This window comes from Trichechus manatus, unplaced genomic scaffold (assembly GCF_000243295.1).
Source record: "Trichechus manatus latirostris isolate Lorelei unplaced genomic scaffold, TriManLat1.0 scaffold00023, whole genome shotgun sequence".
Classification (NCBI taxonomy): domain Eukaryota; kingdom Metazoa; phylum Chordata; class Mammalia; order Sirenia; family Trichechidae; genus Trichechus; species Trichechus manatus.
The window spans coordinates 10394079-10418904 of record NW_004443959.1 but is presented as its reverse complement, the minus strand read 5'-3'; the positions used below and the strand labels follow the sequence as shown (position 1 = coordinate 10418904).

At 38.3% G+C, this 24826-nt stretch overlaps 1 protein-coding gene across 14 annotated transcripts in view; it reads right to left on the bottom strand.

The window, feature by feature from the left end:
• MBOAT2 (membrane bound O-acyltransferase domain containing 2) overlaps positions 1-24826 on the bottom strand; it is a 167386-nt gene that overhangs the window by 71619 nt on the left and 70941 nt on the right. The window lies entirely within an intron of this gene.

Genomic DNA, 24826 nt, shown 5'->3' with positions numbered 1-24826 from the left:
TTGCTTTGAGAGGTAACAATTTCTCTGCTGTTTACACCATTAAATCACTATGAGTTGGGATTTCTGCTGTTTGCAGCCTAAAGCATCCTGATACAATTGTTATTAAATATAAAAATTAAATAAAGAGCATCTGAAGAGTTCCAGAACAGAATATTTTCTTATTTGTTAAAATATAAATGTTGAATTACTGCCTCATTTCAAAAAGTGAAATCACATCTAAAACATCTATTCATTTAGGTACTAGATACAGAGTAGAAATTCATCAGTGAAAAACAAAGTGCTCAGGGACTAAGGGAATTAATTAATGAACTAGAAATGCTAAGGAGAACTAAAAAAGTATTCTTCCTAGACAAGAAGGAAAACAGGTAACATCACCAAAAGGATCAAAATCTTGATGGGAATAAACATAAAAACTTACAAACTGAGTATCTGTTTTAATGTGCTGAAATCAAATCAAATTATTCATTTTCCCAGGTTCTCTAGAGTAGATAGCTTTGGTTGTAGCCCAACTTGAAGAAAGGCCTGCACATCTGAATGCTAACTTAACTTTATCCTTATTTTGCCTTCCCCTTCTGACTATATTTTCCATGACCCTGTATGTTTATGTACTTTTTTGTTTTATAGTATTTTATTTTTTTAAGTTGTTGCAAAAATTACATACAAAGACTACAGATTAGCCAAAAAATTTCTGAAATAAAAGAATACAGGTAGAAGACTTACATTACCTGATTTCAAGACTACGTATAATACTTTGGTAATCAAGACTGTGGTCTGGCATATGGTTAGACACATCAGGGATGGATTACCAATGAGCAAGGTAAGTATGTGCTTAGGGCATCAACAAAACAGGGGCATCAGTTGTCCAAAGTGAAGACCCATAGATGCCAAGCAGACAGGACACAAGGAAAAGCCAGCACCGCAATGGAAGGGAGCTGGCAGGGCACTAAATGAAAATGACACCAGCTCTACTGCACGGCAATGTGCCAGCCAGAAATGAAGTTCATGCAGGGTCATAAGAGCAGCCAGGTGCAAGGCTGGTTAAGCTATGAGGCCCCTACCACTTCAATGCCTTCGTTGACTTCTGTCTCCTATGGTCCCCTCCCGTGTAATTGAAACTCCTTATCTTGGCAGATCTCGAGACTATACTATTTCTTTCTAATAAACAAAAGGTGGGGGTGGGCTGCAGAGTCTAATTCTTGCTACATTCACCCAATATGCAACTGGATCCAACATGAACGGTTACTGGGCAAGGACGGATTATATTAATAGATAACAGGTATCTGATCCATTTTGAGAGAACTGTCTTGTATATGCACATCTGCTGATCCAGAAACTCCAGCCAGGAGGGCCAGTAACGCCCTTTGCCATGATACAAACACAAGGGTATGCTCTTGCGCACGTCCTGGTAAACAACCAATGAGGATTCTAGTCCCGGATGACAAGAAAATGTGAGGGAACTCGAATAAGTCGACCACTGCAATGAATTCAATCAAGTACTTTTTAACTGTATAGCACTTACATACAGACTTACGTCTTAAGTTCTGTAAACAATAATATTTATAACTTTAACTTTAAAATATGTTTGGCGCACACACAGATGCAACCTAGCATACATTTAATAGAATACTAACATGGGTAATAATTTACCATAATACTAACATAGCAAACATCCAAAATATTAACATTTATCAACACGAAAAGTTTCAATTTATGTACCGAGGGAGTTTCGCTTTTTACTGCCTGTTGTGCAGGACACAGTGCTCGATATAACTCTATATATGCTAATAAATGAGGTATGAGGCACATTAAGAGGATGCAAAATTCAGTATTTACTGTGCAAAATATGTTTGTTTTGCAACAATGAGTGTGTTTCTAAATTCATCTTCCAAGAAAGCAACAAAAGGCGTTTAGCAGAACATGACATTTATATTTTATCAGAATATTTACATATCTCTGTGTAAGGAAACTGAATAATTCCTCGAGGAAATAAATTCTAAATAAATGAATATTTAGATAATGAAAATTATATAAATGTATTTTATTTTCCATTTCCCTTTAGACTGACTTTCTTTTAAGAAACTGATTGATAATTATGACTTGTAAAACAAACTTGCTCATCGAGAAGTGGTGCTATTGTTACGTTAAGTATGTGCGTATCTCCAAATGTGGGAGTTGAACAATTCCACAAAAAAGTGAAAGGTACATTTTATAAATGTTGTATACGATAACAATTATATTTTCCTTTTCATTTTGGACCCATCAGGTATAACATCGCATGCAGTTCTTTCTCGTCAACCACATAAGAATATGCTAGTGGCACTATAACCACATGACTCACGACACATCTGGTCCTGTCCTGCATAAAGCAAACCAAAACACATCTTCAAATTAAGCATATCCTTGTATCTGTATCACGCTCTTTGAGATCACTCTCCCCTCTGTCGGGTATCAGCGGTAGTCCAATGAAGTGTGAAGACGCAGCATCAAAGGGGAAAAACTGAGTGCCCAAGTTTTTAAGTATCATCTCAAGATGAAAAACGCTAGAGGAGATCTACGGAGGGCCCGCCAACAAACATGTATGACAAACGAATGAAATTATTTCCAGCTGCCTTGTAAGTACTATTTCTTTTGACTATCTCAGACCTGAAGAACAAAACTACATGTTCCAAATAAATTCTTTTTACTAATTTTCAAGTATAAATTTTTATGTTAATGTCCAAATTTTAATGTAAATTTTATTTTATAAATTTTCTTTTAGGACATGTTTGAATTTGTTCATTTATAATTACAGCATTTATTATGAAACAAGCACCAAAACTGAAGTATGAGCCATTTAAAGCAAAATTGGTGAAAGTCAATTTTTTGTTGCGGGAGATCAACAGAATTTTACATTGATTGTTGAAAGAACTAAGTTCACTAACTCGTTTTCTTCATCGTAGAATATGTGGAATACTCTTTTTGTAGAAAATGTAGTATGTAGTAAAAATCTTAGTACACCACATCTACTAAAAATTTTATAATCCAATTCATCTCATTCCACTAAAATGGGATATGCCACTTTTGCGTTCAGTCATTAATATACAGTTGCATTTAAAAAGAAGTTACATCATGGATAGCTAAGATACACAGACACACACATATGTGCATATATATATGTATACACACACACACACACACATATATAACTCAAGTATCCCATTTGAACGCATGAATAAGGAGAGGGAGGGGCACTATGTATTATCAATGTTTAGGACCCTCACATGCCTTCATCTGGCCCTGAGACACATAGATCAATGAATAAAATAAAGAGTCCAGAAATAAATAAAGTCATACATAAATGATCAATTTATTTTTGACAAAAAAGACAAGGCAACTCAATTGGGGAAAAGACAGTCTTTAGAATAAATGGTCCTGGGACAAACAGATACACATACAAGGGAAAAAAATGAATTTGAACCCTTACCTCACAAAATATACAAAAATTAGCCTAAAACGGATCATTGACCTAAACACAAAAACTACAACTAGCTTTTGGTTTTCTACTTCTAGAAGAAAAGAGAAAAAATATTAATAACATTGAGGTAGGCAAAGATTTCTTAGAAAGGATGCAAAAAAGCTCTAAACCATAAAATTAAAAAATTGACAAACTGATTTCATGAAAATTTAAAAGTTCTGCTCTTCAAAAGATACCACTAAGAAAATTAAAAAGCCAAGTCACAGCCTGGGAGAAAATATTCACAATTCACAAATATGACAAAGAACTTATATCCAGAATATAGAAAGAATTGTTATACTCAATAAAATAAAATTCAAAATAGTCAGAAGATTTGAACAGACACATTCCAAAAGAAGGTGTACATTAGCCAATAAAGACATGAAAAGATGCTTGATGTCATTAGTCATCAGAAAAATCTAAAATTACAGTAAGGTAGCAATACATACCCACTCCAATGACTAGAATTTAAAGGACTGATAGTAGCAAGTGTTGGTGAGAATATAAAGCAACTGGTAAATGATACACTGCTGCTGGAAATGTAACACAGTATAACCAAATGCTCTCAGTGAGTTACTAGTATAATAAAAGTTGTGGGGGATTTTCTTTGTTCTTTTACAAAGCCCTATTCGTGTAAACAAGGACAGAAACATAGCTGTATTCACTATACCAGACACAAATAGCGACCCTGATACATGAAGTTACCCAATTCTTTCCTCTCCTTTTTTTTTTTTTTTACATATGGCAGAAATAAACCAAACCACTCAGCTTTTATTCAGCTACTTTACAAAATACAGTTTTTGCTCCCACACCTAGCTCAGTAACATAAAGTCATTCAATTAACTGTTTTTTACCAAAAAAATTCCAAAGTTGACTCAAATATTCAAATAAAATTAGTTTTGGCTGTTAGAATTAAGCAAGATTATTTCATCTTTCAAAATGCCAAAGAATATCAAAGTTTACATCAAAATCTAAAATCTCTGAATTCTAGTTTAAAACATCACTTGCTTAATAGTCTCCAATTCAGCCTATCCTAGTATCTCAATAAATACACAGAAACAAAAACTTAAAGCTTTTAATAATATTAAAAAAAACTGTCTGGCAAACAATGTAATGACAGAATCTTGGAGCAGCTGAGAAAGACAATTATCCATAAAAACGCATCTAGATTTCAGCCTATTCCAGTTGTCACTAGAACCTTGATGCTGAAAACAATGTCTGGAAAAGGGTATATATCATCCCTGTGTTGCTGTTGTGTGCCATCGAGCAGATGCCAACTCATAGTGACCCTACTGTACAGAGAAGAAATGCCCCATAGGGTTTCGTAGGCTGAAATCTTCACAGGAGCAGGTTGCCAGGTCTTTTCTCCCATGGAGCCACTGGTGGGTTCAAACTGCAGATCCTTCAGTTAGCAGCTGAGCACTTAACCAATGCACCACCAGGGCTCCTTCATATCATCCCTACCATTCCCCAATTCAAAGATCGTGCACCTCAACCAACCAGAAAATTAGCAACACATCACTCTTTATTCCTCAGTGGCTGCACTCAGTGCCTTGTCTCCCTCCCCAAGCCCACAAAAACATCACACATCTCTCTTCTATTATATACTCAAGGCCATAAAGATTTATGTCCAAAGTAGAAAAAGAAAAAACGTGGATTCAGTTAATTCTGTAAAGCTCTTAAAAGCAAGAGCAGCAAGACAGACTGGGGAGTAGTTTTTCACATTCCAAATTTTGACTTATAATATCAAAAGTCCAAAAACTGAGAATAGGAAGAAGACACTACCACAGCTGAGGAAAAGTTAAGCACGTCATGGCCTGTTCAAAATTGGGACCTGACATAAAAGGGATGCACTTCAATCTTCCCTCCGGTTGTAGGTAGGAGAAAACGGATAGCACGTGAGCAGAGTCAATTTCAGTTGTGTTCAAACACATATCTTAATAATCTAACACTGTCTGGCTAATTTCTCATGCTATAAAACTGCATGAGACTTAGTCCCTGCCCCCTAAAGCTTAAACTCTAGTATGGGAGGCAGACATGTAACGGCTACCATGTACGTGGTGTACAAGCACCATTCCCCCAGCTTTACACACTCAATTTCACTGGATCTAAAACACGTATATTTTCACATTTTAACAATTTTAAAGTCAAGAATCCTCTCACAATTGGTGGCATACAATCCTTTTAAGAGGTACATAAAATGGTGCAACTTACAATCAATAGTATCTTGTATTTAATGAAATACATTGTTATCCCGTTTAATCTTCATTATAATCCTATGAAGCAGGTAATATTTTTATTCCCATTTTACAAATGAGGACACTGAGGATAAAGAGGCTATCTGACAAAGCTACTAAGCAGGTGAGCAAAGCAGTGCAGTGCTCAAGTCTGATCTTAACCACAGTGTTACACTTTGAACAAATATGTTCAAAGCATGGGAAAGCAGAATTACTAAGCACACAGCTGTACAAGGTGGAGGTGATGAATTCTACTAGGAATAGGGAAAAGGCCTTCATCAGAGGTCACATATAAACAGGGTTCTAAAAGACCAGTAGGAATTCACATTGTAGGGAGGAGAGTTCCACGTGAATACAGAGGAACCAAGTCGAAAACAGAAGTGTATGTGTGTGGAACTACAAATGGTTCATTATGGTTGAGACTGTTTCAGTTGAGGAGACAGTGCTGTAAACTGAGAGTGGAACGGAAGGCAGTGGCAAAATCACAAAGGGTTTCACTAGCCGGGAAGCTAAAAGGAGCCAATATAGAGTTTGAAGCAGAAGCGAGCCACAGTCAGATACTTAAAAAGATCATCTGGGCAGCAGAGCACAGGACAGACCAGAGGACAGAGACCAGCTGGTAGACTAATGTAAGAAACAGGTACAAGACAGTGAACTAAAGAAAAAGTGCCGGAGCTGAAGAGCCAGAGTGGACTTGTGCTATCAGGAGGGAAATAATAATAGCTAACGCAAACTGAAAAGTTGGAGGTTCGAGTCTACCCAGAGGCACTCAGAAGAAAGGTCTCGTGATATACTTCCAAAACATCAGCCACTAAAATTTCTATGAAGCACAGTTCTATTCTAACACATATGGGGTTGCAATGAGTCAAAATCCAGTTGTCAGCAACTTTAAAAAAAATAATTACTAGTGGTGGCTCCGTAGGAGAATTCTTGCCTTCCATGTGGGAGACCCAGATTCAATTCCCAACCAATGTACCTCAAGGACCACAGCCAACACCCATCTGTCAGTGGATGTTTGCATACTGCTATAAAGCTGAACTGGTTTCAGCGGTGCTTCCAGACTAAGACAGCCTAGGAAGAAAGGCCTGGCGATCTACTTCTGAAAAACCAGCCAACGAAAACCCTATAGATCACAATGGACCCATCCTGTTGTGCATGGGGTTAGCATGATTTGGGGGCTGACTTGATGGCAGCTAAGGACAACAACAATGATCATTACCATTTACGGAGGGCTTACTATGTGCCAGGCACTGTTTTAAGGTTTCACAAATGGTTAATTTTCAAAACAACCCAAGAGGAAACAAACACAGGCAGTTCTTGGTGATGACTAGATGTGGAAGGTGAAGAAGAATAAAGAACTGAGGATTTGTTCCAATTATCAGGCTGAGAGCGACAACGATACCAGAAGAGGGCATTAAGCAAGAAAGAGGAGATCTGAGACCAAAGTTGAGTTGGGTTTTAAATACACTGGTTTGGCAGTAGAAATGAGCAGGACAACAGAAGGTGCAGCAACTTTTTCTCTGCCAGGGAAGGAACATCTGCAGACCTTTCATATCTTCTCCTTTCCGCAGTCATTTTCCCTCCTCCTTTCTCTTCCTTTCTGTTACTAACTCCTTACTTTAAGTCTTTAAGGACTGTTTTCCAAGAATTATCTTTACTTTTATCTTAAAACTTTTAATTATAAATTTATAGTGTCTGCTACAATGAGAGGATGGAGATAAAGTGAATGGATTTAAGAAGGTGGTTAAGATTGGAACTAATCTTTGAAATGAATGGGAAAGGGAACTAGAAAACACCAATTAAAATAATTTTCAAGAGAATTGAACACCTAAGTGAAATAAGAAACCATGAATTTGCAGTAGCACCAATCATGTTATGTCTCTCCCATGTGCTCAGCTACTCAAGCTGAATAGAGATCTGTATCTATTCAAGACTGAAAATTTTCCTGGTGGTGCATGAAATGACAGAGACAAGCAAGCTGACAGTACTAGCATGAGTTGTTGAGAAGATGCATTAACAGGAAGGTGAGATCAGGAAGACACTAACTACGAAGATACTAACCGGGAAAGGTTAAAAATGAAAACAGCATCATCTCTAGCATTCTTGCTAGACTCTCCACTCTCTTGGCTTTTTGTCATTCCACTGCACCACCAGGCAAATTTCCAGTCTTGGATGAATCCAGTGTACAAGAGTAAGAAAGCTGGAATATAGAAGGTTGTTGTCTAGGCTGGATAAAGGAGTTAAGAATTTCAGAAGTAAAGTGGCACCAGACAAGGAAGTAGACAGTGAAGGTGCACAAACATTAAGGACAGTAAAGAGGAGCTCAAACAACTTATGGGATAGAGGTTGCTGGATCATCCGTAAGAATTTCAAAGTTCTCCAGAATGATGATGGTAAGGCCACAGAGTCAGCTACCAAAAGGCATGAAAGAATTCTAGAGCAGCTATTCTCAAATTTTTGGTCTTAAGGCCCTTTACACTCTTGAAAATCATTGAGCAAACATAACCCAGATAAACAATAGTCATCGGTATTTATCATTTTAGAAATTTAAACTCAGAACTTTAAAAAATATTTATTAATTCATATAAAAATAACAATAATGTGTCACTGAATTGTACCAGTAAAAAGTGTTCAAATGGCAAATGCTTTGTTACAAGTGTATTTACCGCAATTAAAAAAAAGAAGTGTATATACTTTTAACATAATCAAATGCTCCCACTAAATTTTCCTAAAACAAAAAAATTCAATAAACTCATTACATGTTAACATAAATAATACTTTTATGAAAAATAAATATATTTTCCAAAACCAAAAAACATTAGTGACAAGAATGGCACCACTTTACATTTTTGTAAATCTAACGTCTGACTTAACAGAAGACAGCTGGATTCTCAAACGTGCTTTCATCACGGTATCATACATCATGCAGCTCTAGAAAGCCCCACTCTATACTTATGAGAGAATGAAAAGTGAAAGAGACAAATAATGTCTCAGTGTTATTATGAAGATAGTTTTGACCTTACCACTCCCAAAATGGACCTCAGGGATTCTCAGGGATGCCTGGACCATACTCTATAAACTACAGATCTAGAGGATGACAGATGACAGCAATTTGGAAGGACAAAGAACAGAACAGCCAGATAAGCCCCAAGACTGGAAGAGAAGTGATGTAAAAGAAGTAGTTAAGAGGCAGGAGAATTTTCACCTGATATATTAGCAAACACAAAATTAAATCAGATACCAAGTTGGGCTGAAAATACTATTTGCTACCAATAAGTGCCAGAAGTGAAGAGCAATCAACATAGATCCATACGTTTATATTTGGCTTAGGAAATCCCTGATGACTTATTTACATTTTGGAGTATAAGACTGTTAGAGCAAGAGGGGACTTTAAAGGCCTGGTGCCTTTTAAAATTCATTTGTTTTCTATCTAGTGGCGGTAAAGGGTTGGAATAGACAGGTAGTTCCCGACTTATGACATATTTGAGTTGCAACAAACTGTACTTACAACTGTCCTTTTTTTTTTTTTTTGGACATCTTATTGTTAGTAATATGTACTACATAAAATGTTGCCATGTGTAATTTGCTGATGTCATCACATCTGTTAAGTTTATATGTAATGTTTCCAAACCCCGAGGACAAATAAAGATCAGACGTATAAAGATACTGATAATAAAAGGCAGTAATAAGGAAAACTTAAAACAATGAGGTATTCAACTTATGTCAGAACCAACTTACAACAGAGTCATCGGAATAGAACCCAGTCATAAGTTGGGGACTACCTGTATCAGAATCACTAACACATCCCCCAAAACTCTGCTATAACCCTTTACTCCAAAGAGCTGAGCATTACTGTTACAGAAAGTACTATTACTAATAAAAACATGTTAGGTGTATTGGGGGTAAGAAAAATGGTTAAGCATCATTGATTTACTTATGGCTTTTACACCCTAAGGTAGGCATCAAATGAAGCTTGGATAAATTAAGAAACTAAGCCAAGAATTAGAATTAAAAGCTTTATTTCAGTGTTCAAACTAAAATTAATTTATATTAGTTGCATACATACTAATTAACAGTGAAGGAAAATAACCCTAAAATGAACTGAGTGGGAGGAACACTGAAAATTTCCCATAGAAAACCCACACATTGATAAAGGTGGGGAAGAGCTGAGTTTAGCGGCTAGATACCTGGTTTCAAACCCTGTGCCTCCTGAGGACCAGGTGTGTAAGCCTGAGAAGGCCCTCAGGCTCTCTGAGTCTCAGTTTTCTCCACTGTAGAACTGAGATCAGTACTACAGCATAGGGCAGTTGTAAGGATCAAATGGGAATGCACTTCAGCATTTAACACTATCTGATGCAGAATTAATGCTTCACAAATGTTAGCTATTACTAGGACTTTATTAACAATTGAAGCTTTCTGTAGTCCTTTAGGGATTTCACCTTATTCATATCTTAACTTCTGTTAGCATTCTCTTTTGTTGGATTTTATTTTCAAAGGGGCAAACTGAAAGTAAGAAGAGAAGACAGAAGACCATACAGGAAATAAGAATTAAGAAAAAGACTCTATTAGACTGATGGCATCATACCATCTAACGTGTTTAAAATTTTAATCAGTGTTTTTCTGAGGGAGAGGGGGATACAAATCATGTTTTGTCATTTTTCTAATTAAAAAATCATCCAGCAAAGCCAATCAAGCAGATTTGTCACATAAAAATGATTTCTTTGTGGCTCACATACACAAATGCTTTCAGTCACTCATCAACAGATATTTACTGGGTGCCCAACATGGGCCAGACCGATGGAGGTCCTGGATATTCTCCCCCTGTGCTTCCGCTGTGGCTGGCCTCCCACTGCCTCCTTCCCACAGCATCACTTATACACAGACACAATCATGAGCTTCCAAGAATGAGGGAAGGCTAGAAAACAGTGGATAATTTCTGGCAAATGGGTACTGCAGGGAGCAGGCTATGACAGGGCATGCTTATCCCAGTGAACAAAGGAAGTAGAGATTAGGAAAATCACCGTGGGTCTCAGGTTATACTTGTTTACCAATAATAGGTCAAATAAACCCTGATTATTTAGGGTCAACAGTAAACATCAATGATACTTTCAGCAGAATATAAATAAAGCAGCAAAATTTGGAGCACATTTTGAAAACTGTCCATCCTAGCTAGGCTTCTTCTCTTACTCTCGATGGGGTCTCAGTGTCTTCCTGGGATTTCTGAGCATTCTATATCAATGTCACCACCCATCTGCCAGTTTGTTGTACTGGGGTGGCTTGTGTATTGCTAAGATGCTAGAAATTATGCCACTGGTATTTCAAATACCAGCAGATTCACCCATGGAGGACAGGTTTTTGCAGTTTCCAGACTAGTAAGAAAGCCCTGGAGATCTATTTCTAAAAATCAGCCAATGAAAACCCAATGAGATCACAATGGAATATTGTCCAACTTGCTTACTTTGTTTTTGACTTTCTTCTTCTATTTTTTTTTTTTTCTTATTGTGCTTTAGGTGAAAGTTTACAGCTCAAGTTAGTTTCTCACACAAACATTTATGCACACACTGTTATGTGACCCTAGTTGCTATCCCTATAATGTGACCGCACACTCCTCCTTTCCACCCCGGATTTCCTGTGTCCATTCAACCAGCTCGTATCCCTTTCTGCCTTCTCATCTCCCCTCTGGACAGGAGCTGCTCATTTAGTCTCGTGTATCTGCTTGAACTAAGAAACACACTCTTCACGAGTATCATTTTATGTCTTATAGTCCAGCCTAATCTTTCTCAGAAAAGCTGGCTTCGGGAATGGTTTTAGTTCTGGGTTAACAGAATCTGGGGCCATGTCTTCTGGGGTTCCTCCAGTCTCAGTCAGACCACTAAGTCTGGTCTTTTTACTAGAATTTGAGTTCTGCATCCTACTTTTCTCCTGCTCCGTTAGGGACTCTTCGTTGTGTTCCCTGTCAGGGCAGTCATTGGTGATAGCCGGGCACCATCTAGTTCTTCTGGTCTCAGGCTGGTGGAGTCTCTGGTTTATGTGGTCCCTTTTGTCTCTTGGGCTAATATTTTCCTTGTGTGTTTGGTGGTCTTTATTCTCCTTTGCTCCAGCTGGGTTGGGACCAATTGATGCATCTTAGATAGCCGCTCGCTAGCTTTTAAGGCCCCAGACACCACTCACCAAAGTGGGATGCAGAACATTTTCTTAATAAACTTTGTTATGCCAATTGACCTAGATGTCCCCTGAAACCATAGTCCCCAGACCCCTGCCCCTGCGACACTGTCCCTCGAAGTGTTTGGTTGTGTTCAGGAAACTTCTTAGCTTTTTGGTTTAGTCGAGTTGCACTCACTTCCCCTGTATTGTGTGTTGTCCCTCGCTTCACCTAAGATAATTCCTATCTACTATCTAGTTAATGAATTCCCCTCTCCTTCCCTCCCCACCCTTGTAACCATCAAAGGATGTTTCCTTCTGTGTTTAAACCCTTTCTTGAGTTCTTATATGATAGTGGTCTCATACAATATTTGTCCTTTTGCGATTGCCTGATTTCACTCAGCATAATGCCTTCCAGATCCATCCATGTTGAGATGTTTTATGTATTCACTGTTGTTCTTTATTGTTGTGCAGTATTCCAGTGTGTGAATACACCATAATTTGTTTATCCATCTGTCCAGTGATGGGCACCCAGGTTGTTTCCAACTTTTTGTTATTGTGAACAGTACTGCGACGAACAGGGGTGTACGTGTATCTATTTGTGTGACAGCTCTTATTTTTCTAGGCTATATTCCAAGGAATGGGATTGCTGGATCGTATGGTACTTCTATTTCTAGCTTTTTAAGGAAGCACCAAATCAATTTCCAAAGTGGTTGTACCATTTTACATTCCCACTAGCGGAATATAAGTGTTCCAGTCTCTCCACAACCTCTCCAACATTTATTCTAACTTGCTTACTTTGGATATATTATCAGAAGGGATCAATCACTAGAGGAGGACATCACCTTTGGTGAAGTAGAGGGTTAATGAGAGGGTCTGCCTACCTCCTCCAATTTACTGGAGAAAAAATTAATTACTGGACTAAATATGCCTATGACTGAATAATTTAATAATATTAATTCTAAGGATCAACATTTATTTTATGCTTTAAAATGGACTGGCACAATACCCCAATGATGGACACGGAACATGCTGGTGATTGTGAGGATGACACAGCACAGGACCGGGCATTCTGCTGCACATAACGTCACCATGAATCAGAACTGATTTAACAGCAGCTAACAACAACTGTATCAATGAATCTTTGCCTACTATTTTTTTAAGTATGTAAAGAGAAAAATGAGACTAAATAGGGATATAAGATGACGCAGAAAAAGAATATAATTTAAGCAACTGATAAAACACCTCAAATATAAAACAAATGAGGACCTTTATATGAAATGCCCTGGTGGCACAGTGATTAAGATCTTGGCTGTTAACTAAAAGGTCTGTCAGCAGTTCGAATTCACCAGCCACTCCTTGGAAACCCCACAGGGCAGTTCTACTCTGTCCTATAGTGTCGCTATGAGTCAGAATGGACTCCACTGCAACAGAACGGGTTTATATGAAATGCAAATATAAATGCAAGCAGTTGGCACGGGAACCAAAAATCAGAGAAATCAGAGACTGGTTTTGAAAAGATCATTTGATGTTTTAAATAACCAGGAAACATAAAATGACTTTTTTTGGTCTTTGCTTATTAATTCCAATCAATTCTCTCCCTCACCCTCCAATTTACTAGAGAAAAAAATTAATTACTGGACTAAAGGTGCCTATAACTGAATTATACTAATTCTAAGGCCCAATATTTTAGCATTTCATGCTTTAAAATTTTAAGTAGCTACAAAAAGTGCTTTAAGCCTGTTTTTTCCTAAACATTTTAAAGCTCTACTGTCTAAGAAAAATGTTGACACAAGATTCAGGCTTTGCATACTAATTCAATAATAGCTCTCTAACACTCTTGCATTTTGAAAGGAACCTATGTTTGAATAATATATGAATTCTATTTAAGATTAAAACCAATTTCTAAAGGTAAATAGTGCCCAACCTATCATAACACTGTTATCTTTTTCCTAAGCCAAGTCACACTAAGGTGTGTTGTTGGTGGTGATACGTGCAGTCTAGTGGATTCTGACTCATAGCGACCATACAGGAAAAAGTAAAACTGCCCCATAGGGTTTCCTAGGCTGTAATCTTTAAGGGAACAGATCGCCAGGTCTTTTCTGCCAAGGAGTGTCTGGTGAATTCAAACTGCCAACCTTTCAGTTAGTAGCCAAGCGCCTAACCATTGTACCACCAGGCTCCTTTTACACTAGGGTATATTACTCTATAATACCCCAAGGTTAATTTGTAGGCCAGAAAAAGACTAGCAATCTCAATTCCTTACAGTGGCTTCCTTAAATTTAAGCAAAAGCCTAATTTCCACTTAGAGAAATAGACGCCCAGGCTCACTTACTCCAACAGAACCAAAAACCAAATCTGCCACCATCGAGTCTGTTCTGACTTATAGCAATCTATAGGACAGGGTACAACTGCCCCAGAGGGTTTCCAAAGAACGACTGGTGGATTCGAACTGCCAACCTTTTGGTTAGCAGCCACAGCTCTTACCACTGCGCCACCAGAGGACTTTCACCAAAATGTCTGGCAATTTTTCAGGTCTTTAGATATTTCTTCTATTATCCTTTGTCTCCTTCCATAACTGCTCTAAATAAATATTAATAAGCTAGCAAGAGGAAAGCAAGTAGGAGGAAGTCACTATTTTTTCCCTACACAAAGTTAATTTATCTAAAAGTATTCTAAAATTATATTTGTAGTCAACTGACATTAAAATACTGTTTTAAAGTCTCTACTTCTATGTACTTTACTAGACATTAACTTCCAGCATAGCACTTAAAAGAGTCTGAACTCTGAATAAAGGGAAAGGTTTAGAGATTAAAAACACCATTATTCAGATATTTATTTAAAGGTTAAAATATTTTTAAAGACATCAAGACTGCATTTTAATGAAGAAGATTAAGAAAAAGTCAGTTACAATAAAATACCTCAATAGTGCCTTGTTATTCTTTCAAAAACTAAACCATGATTTTGATGCTATCTGGCAAACAAGTGATAACCTCTTTGTTTCTCCAATTTAAAAAAAAAAAAAATCTTTAAAATAATCTCAGTAAATGAATGACCAAATGCCCCTCCACAACATGGGTGAATTTCAGACTCCTAGTGCTGCCAGTTACAGGTTTTGTGACCTTGTTCAAGTGACTTAATCTTTGGAACCTCAGTTTCTTCATCTGCACAAGTACGTAACACCTCCCACCCAAGATTTTGTGGTAGTTAAATAGGATATTTGTAAAAAGCACTCAGCAAAGTCACTGGCAAAAAAAAAAGTCACTCAATCAAATTACAAAGTCAAAGTCCAAAGACTTTATGTCAAATCACGCTGTTTCTAACACTGTGAATACAAAACTCGCACAGTCATATCTATATGCTTACTGTAATAATACATCACAGGTAGAGTTCATCATTTAGCAAGCCCTGATTTTTCAAAGGAGTTCCTGGGTGGCGGAATTAACACGTTCAGCTGCTAACCAAAAGGCTGGACGTTCAGTTCCACCCAGAGATACCTCAAAAAAAGGCCTGGCAATCTACATCCAAAAACTCAGCCACTGGAAACTCTATACAGCACCATTCTACTCTGACACACATGGGGTCAGTGTGAGTTACAGTCAGCTCTTCATCGACTGGTTTGGTTTTTAGTAAGTTTCCAAAACAATCTTCTCATTTTTCATTCAAAAGTCAAGGAAACAGTCCAGTCGCTCATGCTTTTCTTCCCACCAAATCTCAACATGTACCACTTCTTTTACGCAAATGGCAAGGTGTTATGACAAAAAACTTAAATTATTGTTTTCCATCATTCTAACAGGTAGTTATGCAGACTCTTTATTTTTCTTTCAGTATCTGGAAAAGGTTAGGATCTTGTTGTAAAAGTAAGATTAGTTTCTAGAAGCACCTGAAGCCAAAAGATGAGTCCTTGTACTTCACCAATGAGTAGTAGTCTTATTTTTAATTACCACAACTACCTGGTATTTTAAAATAATATATGAATTATTACTTTCAAGGCCAGAAAGATAAATCATTTAATCAGATAATATCTTCAAAACTCCCTTTTGTTTGATTTATTGGTAGTACTAGCTATCAAACTAACATTTTAGACAGCCTTGACGTGGCAAAGCCCCATTAAATGAGTAATCTGCACAAAGTTCTTCGTACTCTAATGCAATCAGATATAACAGAAACACCCAAAGTAACGCCTTTATTTACCAAGGGAGGGGAGCTAGCCTTATCAGCGTCCCTATATTCATGTAGGAGCCCAGGTAGCACAGTGGTTAAGCACTTGGCCGCTAACTGAAAGGTCAGTGATTCAAACCTACCAGCCACTCTGTGGAAGAAAGATCTGGCAGTCTGTTCCTGTAAAGATTATAGCCTTGGAAGCCCTATGGGGCAATTCTACTCTGCCGTGTAGGGTTGCTATGAGTCAGAATTGACTCACTAGCAATGGGTTTGGTTTTGGGATATTAATGTAATCCCCTTTCTTCATATAAAAGCCTTTGATCCAAGAAAAAGAAATGCTTCCCTTACTTGCTTAAGGATGACAAAAATCTCCCCAACAGATATTCAGTTTATAATTAGAAAGAAAAGTTAGAATTCCTATACTTCCAAAACAGGTAATATACTGACTTAACAATATAAAGAAATCTGCAATCACATCTTTTCCTGAGTGCAAGATTTGACGTAATAATGTCATATTCTAAACATTTTTCCGAAATCCAGCAAGACCTGGACCTCCTACTATGTACCAAGTAACTAGTTTTCCTTCCTATGAAAACTGAGAATATTTAAAACTCTTAGATCCTAAGCATGATATGCCAACATTCCACTTACTCTTTTGGGTAAAGATACCTGTATATTTGCTCTAGGGAAGAAAGACCAACACATACAAACCCCTGCCATTGTTCAGGCATCCTGCTGGCTTCCATTGTTGTTGTTAACTGTTGTCTCAGGTCAACTCCAACCCACAGCAACCCCATGTATAACAGAACAAAACATTGCCTGGTCCTACACCATCCTCACAGTCATTGCTATGTTTGAGCCCGCTATTGCAGCCACTGTGTCAATCCATGCCATTGAGGGTCTCCCTCTTTTTCACTGACCCTCTACTTTACCAAGCATGATGTCCTTCTCCAGTGATTGGTCCCTTCTTACAATGTGTCCAAAGTAAGCGAGACAAAGTCTCGCCACCCTTGCTTTTAAGTAACATTCTGGCTGTACTTGCTCCAAGACAGATCTGCTCGTTCTTCTGGCAGTCCATAGTATATTCAATATTCTTCACCAACACCTGAATGTGTTGATTCTTTGATCTTCCTTTTTCATTGTCCAGCTTCTGTATGCATATGGAGCGATGAAAAATACTATGGCTTGAGTCAGCTGCACCTTAGTCATCAAAGTGAATGATATCTTTGCTTTTAAACACTTTAAAGAGGTCTTTTACAGTACATTTGACTTCCTGACTGCTTCTTCCATGGGCATTGACTATTGATCAAGAAGAATGAAATCCTTGACAACTTTAATTTTGCCATTTATCACAATGTTATTTATCAATCCAGTTGTAAGGATTTTCATTTTCTTTATGTTCAGGTGTAATCCATATTGAAAGCCGAAGTCTTTCACATCAGTAAGTACTTCAAGTTGTCTCCATTTTCGGCAAGCAAGGTTGTGTCATCTGCATATTTCAGGTTGTTAACAGTCCTCCTCCAATCCAGATGCTGTGTTCTTCATACAGCCAAGCTTCTCAACTTATTACCTCTCCTCAATCTATTTAAGGTATTTTTTATGACACACTCTCATAATCATAATGCTTAGAAGTAATACAGTGTAGTGGTACAAAGTTTGGGCCCTGGGAGAAATCAGACACGCATAGTTCAAATCCCAGTTCTACCACTTACTAACCTTTTTTTTTTTGTGAAACGGGTACTCCATGCCTACCTCAAAGGGTTGCTCCTAGGATTAAGTGATAATGCACATGAAGTGCTTAATACAATGACGGAAACACAGTGATTACTGAAACACTATTATGAGGATAATATAAAAAATCAGTTATAGAATTATTCATGGGTTTCCAATAAAATCCAACTTTTTATTACGATAGCACAATACCAAAAGGGCCTTACACCTTTATTCCAAACCACTGAAAGGCTTTTGAGTATAGTCCACAGAGAGTACAAAAGAAAAAAAAAATCTAAGAGTCCAGTTGCCTTCCTGCCACATTTTATTCTCTCTCATGGGATTGTGGGATAGTCCTCAGTGAAATTACCATCTCCACACAGAGGTACTGCAGAGCCACTAACCACTGCCGTCGAGACCAACTTACTAACCACTAGTTAACTTCATGAGGACAAGTTTTCAAGTGACTTGAGGTTTCTGCCTGCCAGATGGCATTTGCAAGATATTTATTCATTCCTAGTAGAGTTAAAGCAGTTCTTAACTACAACATCTTAATCTATAGTCCACATTGCAGGAACTTCGTTAGTTTTAGTAGATAGCACATGAAAATGGAAACCTATACTATCTGATCTTCAGGGTCATGGTGGGTTAAAATAAAATCCACGTAAACTAAAACTGCCTCTTTCTTTCCTAACCCAAACCCACTTCACCAATCACCACATCTGGTGCTCTACGGAGAGCTTAATGGAGGGATACGGGGAGTAGGAGGAGGAGCTTGGGAACACTAACAGAGTCCTGCAAATCAACCTATCAAGCATGCCATTCAACAATCCAGTCACCAAGTTAGCTAGTCACTTAACAAAAGTAGCAGCTCTTCAAATTTAAAGGCCAATAGCATGAATGAATATAATCTGTTCAGAAATCTCTTATATAAAAACTAGAAACCAACACCCAACCAAAAACAAGTAGAAAAAATTGAAAACCAAGAGCCCATACTCATTCAATACAACAGAATAACAGAACAGATTACCTCACATATTAAGCTGCTCTATCATCTACATGATCAATAGCAGGATACAAAAAAAAATGAGTTAAGGTATCCCGGCTGGGTTTATATTCTGGGGAGAAGAAAAAATGAATTACGGCACACGTAATTTATAGAATGAGTTAATGCGCTCAGGTGCTAACCAAAAGGTTGGAGGTTCGAGTCTACCCAGAGGCACCTTGGAAGAAAGGCCTGGTGATCTACCTCAGAAAAATCAGCCATTGAAAACTCTACGGAGCACAGTTCTACTCTTAACACACACGGGGTCTCCATAAGTCAGAATCAACTCGATGGCAACTGGTATGAATACTTATAATAAGCTTTGACATGACATCATCGGGAGGAAAACACCACAGGAAGTCCTTTGTTAACTAAGAATGACCCTAGAAAGCATTTCATCCAGAAGTCTGAACACACCTCTTTTTGGAGCAGACAGAACCTTTTATCAAACAAAAGCCTACCTAGGTGTCCACCCACAATATGAAGCAGGTAGGTGCCATGCTCCTCAGTTAAGTAGTTGATACAATCCAATTTAGGCTCAGAGAAGTAACATTACTTGGCCAACGCCCCAAAGCTAATGAAAAATCAGCAGAGCTAGAATTCAGACACGTACATATGTGACTCCAAATAGGGCTCACCCAATCAATCACTGAGGCCAACCCGTGAAAGTCAAGTGTGAATTCAATCTTTTCCAATGTCCTAGCCTGCTGTCCAATTTTACCATCAATAAAGGAGGCTTCTGAGGAAAATAGTTTTTAATATTTCCTCATATTTTAAAATATACTTGAGCATAATTCTACTTAATACCAGCAAATATCTGTATTCTGCTGTTGACTGTTTCATTAAACTGAATATACTGTAAGTGGCTGACATACACAGTCTGAGTTTTACTGCCTTCCAAGTTAGTCGCTCTCTCCTTTATGCTTCTTCAGCCCTAGTACATCCTTCTTTTACAACAGTAATCACACGGGGACCAGTAGTTTGACTGTCAGCTTCATGAGAAGACAGATCATGTCTTTTTCATTCCTCCCTGGATCCCAGCACTCAGTACTCTAAAATATTTGTTACATGAATGACTATCTTAATGTTCCCAAGTCAACTGTGCATCTTAGAGAGTAAGGACCACAACTCCATTGTCTTTGAGTTTCTGGAAATACTGTTTGCTATTGTTGTTGTGGGTGGTCAAGCCGACTCTGACTCATAGCAACCCTACAAGACAGAGAACTGCCCATAGGGTTGCCTAGGCTGCAAATCTTTAAGCGAGCAAATTGCCAGGTCTTTTCTCCCACAGAGCTGTTGGTGGGTTTGAACTGCTGACCTTTCAGTTAGCAGATGAGCACTTTAACCAGTGCTTGACCAGGGCTCCTTGGAAACACTGTAGCACACAACAAATGTTTGTTGAAACTGGTGGGTAGCTGAACCATATGATGATAGGTTCAAAATCAAGTCTCTACAGCTCTTAAAATATAATTGCATATATACTTTAGCAACCCACTACACATATACAATTTTACTGTATACAACTACATCTTTTACATGTTTTCCTTAGTCATTTATTTTGTTGAAAATTACATGCCAAGTTATTAAGAAAATATTTCAGCTTAACTTCTTAAGGATAACAGGCTTTTCCATCCTTCCCGTTTTAACCCACATTTCTGCTGTTCATATTTAAATAACAGCAGTTCCCTTATGCTGTGTTCCAAAAGTCTAAGAATGTTTTATGGAACTCATAACAAAACTTTCTCATAGAAAAATTACAAAACAAAAAAATGAAATACACGAACAGTGCTCAGGTTCCCATGCCGCTCCACAAAGGCTTATTTAGCACAGCACATTTAGCCATGGCACCCAGCCATGCTGTTACCTTCTCTAGGGAAAACGCCTTCCTAATTCCCATCAGGTATGCCTGCAACACATTTCTAGTCCCCTTCCTCTTCTATAACCTACAGGCAACAGGTACTCTGTATACACCCAATCCCCCATTCCCATCCCTTTTGTTTCTACTCCCAATCAGTCTTCCCAGGGAACACACACACACACACACACACACAATCACTCCCTATATTCAGGCTACATGTTAAGCTACTACTAGTACTTCCACACGATGCTCTTTCATGCCTAAATGCCTTTGTCTGTGCTGTTTACTGTGCCAGTAAAGTCCTTCTGTCCTACTACCTCTTCAGCTAATGTTCCTATATCAGATTCATGCATCATATCCTCCAGGAAGATCTTCCCTGAGTTTCTTGCTCACGGTGGGTTAACTAGTGCTATGAACTCTCCTCCATCAGAGCACTTAACACACTATAGGAAAATGTGACTGAACTCCTTCAGGGAAGAAGCTGCAGGTACAGTGCCTAACACACAGCAGGGAGTGGCTAACTTGGTCCAATAAATAAAATAAATGAACGAATGAACCAATAAATAACCTAATTTCACAATTAATAGCCCTTACTGGAATTTTCTCTACCACAAAGTCATGAAGTGATCTTGCTACTAAATTAAGACTGATACTCACATGCATCTCAGGTAATTAACCTTGATTCTTTTCCTTCACACCTCGAGATAGGTCACTTGCCCTTCCACCCATGTCTTAGGCCTGAGGACCATGCTCCACAGCTGAACCCGTCTGAGGCTCAAAGCCCTGGCTAAGTGGTGCCCCAGCCAAGTTCAACTGCTCACTGCTCCCCACAGTGGAGTCAGATGTCCTGTGATCTAAACAATCCATCAATGAGACCAAAGGAAATGGACAGTACAGAGTGGGAAATCAACACGGGAAGGCAGGCAGCACAAGGGAAAGGTGTTTAGGTATTTGCGACAGATGGATGGGAAGCGAGGGTTCCCAGTACAAGGAGACTGAGGCTGGGACATATCTTCAGGATTTACGCTGAAGCAAGCAGGCTCCAGGTGTCTGGGCGGCAGCTAAAAAGAGACAGCGGTGTCAAAAAAGGTCTCCTATCCTCTACACTGAACAGGTCCCAGGAAACAGGCTTGCAACAGCTGCTTTCCAGACCTCACAATCCCTGGGGGAATAGGGAGGTCATATGAGGTAAGAAAAGATAAACTGTCAACCTTTTCTCCCAAGTTATCTTAGAACACACACACACAGCAGCCTAAACATTGGAGATCATTCTAAAGCACAGTATGAGGTCAAAACCATGAGAAAGAAGCTCACTTATACCTCTCCTCATTTTATCTCTCAGGAAGATTCTCCTCTGTTGGCTGATATCTGTGGTTTCTTTAATAGGAAGAGTTTTTCATTTTAGAAATACAGATAAAGGGCAAATGGCCTGTGACAGACAGTGTGAATGAATTTCAGTCAAAGGAAATTAGATTACTTAAAACAGCATGATTGTCATGGGCCAATGAATAATAGGTGCTGGAGCAGAACAGATGTGGGTTAATATCCAGCATTCTCTAGCTACGTGACCTTAAACAGTGACATAATAACTCAGAGTCTCCATCTGTTTAACCCATAAAATGAGGGTGCCACCACCTAGCTCAGAACTTAACACTCAACATGGCACACAGTCAGCTCCTTCCCCATTCCATGTTGTTTGGTGAGGGATAAAAAACAATAAGGTATTAGGTATCCAGAAAGAAAGAATGGATGAGTGAAGGCATAAAAGGCAGGAGAAAAAAAAAAAAAAAAATTGGAGAAAGCCAATACGGAAATCACAGAATTTCTCAATTTTACTTTATAGATTTTACTTTAGGATCTTTTATGGATGGGGGGCGGGGAACGACAGTACTCATACATATACCAGATAGATACCTCACATTCTGTAGCTACAGCAGCTACAACAGTGGCTTGTGAGGAATTACCATTAGAAGAGAATTTAGAAGGCATCTGATGCTATCTACTACAGCATCCAAATCAAAATGTCCCCTAAGCATCTATTTAAATACCTTCAATTACAAATTCAATATTTCACAAATCACACTGCTAAATATTCTTACTGTAAATGAGGTCATCGTTCCTTGGGTCAAATATGTGCCTCTTCATATTTCATCTAGAGGTTCCAATTCAATGTTAACACTTCAAAAAATGCATATATATATATAATCCCTTTCAATACCTAAAGAGAACTACGATATTTCCCCTTCAACGTTTCTTCCGAGGATACTCTATAAGTTTGTCAATATTCCTTTCAATCCTTTACTCTTATAACTAAACTCGGAAAAATGTGTTTACACATGAACATCTATAAATTTGCCTAAATGAAAAAAAATGTACAAAATCAAGGTCCTTAGGTGGCACAAACAGTTTGCGCTCAGCTGGTAACCAAAAGGTTGGCAGTCTGAACCCACGCAGCAGCGCTGCAGAAGAAACAGGCCTGGCAATCTGCTTCTGTGAAGATTACAGCCAAGAAAACTCTGTGGAGCAGTTCTACTCTGTAACACATGGGGTCTCCCAAGTCACAAATCAACAACAAAAACAAAATCAACGAAACATGTATAAAATCCTTAAACCAACTTACAAAAGTGAGCCTCTCTTTTATTTTAATACTAATCCTACTTCTTACACTTCCCTTTATGTTTTTATCTTTTTTTAACAGTTTTATTGAGGTAAAATTTACATGTCAAAAAATTCACCTAATTTGAGTGTACAATTCAATGAATCTTAGTGAATTTACAGTCAATTTTGCAACCAACATCACAACCCAGCTTTAGAATACTTCCATCACTCCCCAAAGTTCCTTCACTCCCATGAGCAGTCCATGCTGCTCCCATTCCCAGCCCCTGGCAACCACTGATCTGCTTCCTATCACGACAGTTTTTCCTTTTCTAGAATTTCATTTAAATGAGATTATACAAATTACCATCTTTTGTGTCTGGCTTCTTTTACCTTGTATGATGGGTTTGAGATTGATGCTGTGGCATGTAGCATGTTCCTTTTCATTGCTCAGTAGTATTCCACTGTATGGATTTACCACATTTTGTTTACCTATTAAACAGCTGATGGACCTTTGGATTGTTTCTCCAATTTGGACTACAAGCATTCACACACAAGTGCTCGTATGAACATATGCTTTTATTTCTATAAAAGTAGAATTGCTGTGTTATATGATGGATGTATGTTTAACTTTTTAAGAAACTGCCAAACTGCTTCCTAAAGTGGTTGTGCCATCTTACATTCCCACTACCAGTGTGTGAAGGTTCTGATTTGCACATCCTCACTTACACGTGGTATTGCCCGTCTTGTGGGTGTGTAGCGGTATCTCATTGTTGTTTTAATTTGCATTTCCCTAATGATGAATGGTGGACAGTGGTGGTTCAGTGGCAGAATTCTCACCTTCAATGTGGGAGCCCTGGAGCCCGGGTGGCACAGTGGTTGAGAGCTGTGGCTGCTAACCAAAAGGTCGGCAGTTCAAATCCACCAGATGCTCCCTGGAAACCCTATGGGGCAGTTCTACTCTGTCCTATAGGGTCACTATGAGTCAGGATCAACTTGACTGCAATGAGTTTGGTAACAGGTTTTTACGCAGGAGACCCAGGTTTGATTCCTATCCAATGCATCTCAATGTAGCCACCATCTATCAGTGGAGGCTTGTATGTTGCTATCATGCTGAATAGGTTTCAGCAGAGCTTTCAGACTAAGACAGACTAGGAAGAAAGTCCCGGTAATCTACTTCTGAAAAATCAGCCAACGAAAACCCTACAGCTCACAAAAGTCTGATCCTGTTTTACATGTGGTCATCATGAATCGAGGGCCAGCAAGACAACAGCAACAACAATGAGAATGATGCTGAATATTTTTTCATGTGCTTTTTTTTTTTTTTGCATTTATGTATCTTCTTTGACGAAGTGCCTGTTCAAATCTTTTGCCCATTCTTAGTAGTTTGCTTTCTTATTATGCAGTTTTTTTGTTTGTTTGTTTTTTATTGCACTTCATGTGAAGGCTTACAGAACAAATAGTTTCTCATGAAACAGTAGTACACATTTTGTTTTATGACATTGGTTAGCAACCCCACAACATGTCAACCCTCTAACTTCTCAACCTTTCTTTTTGGTGAAAATACACATAGCCAAAGATAC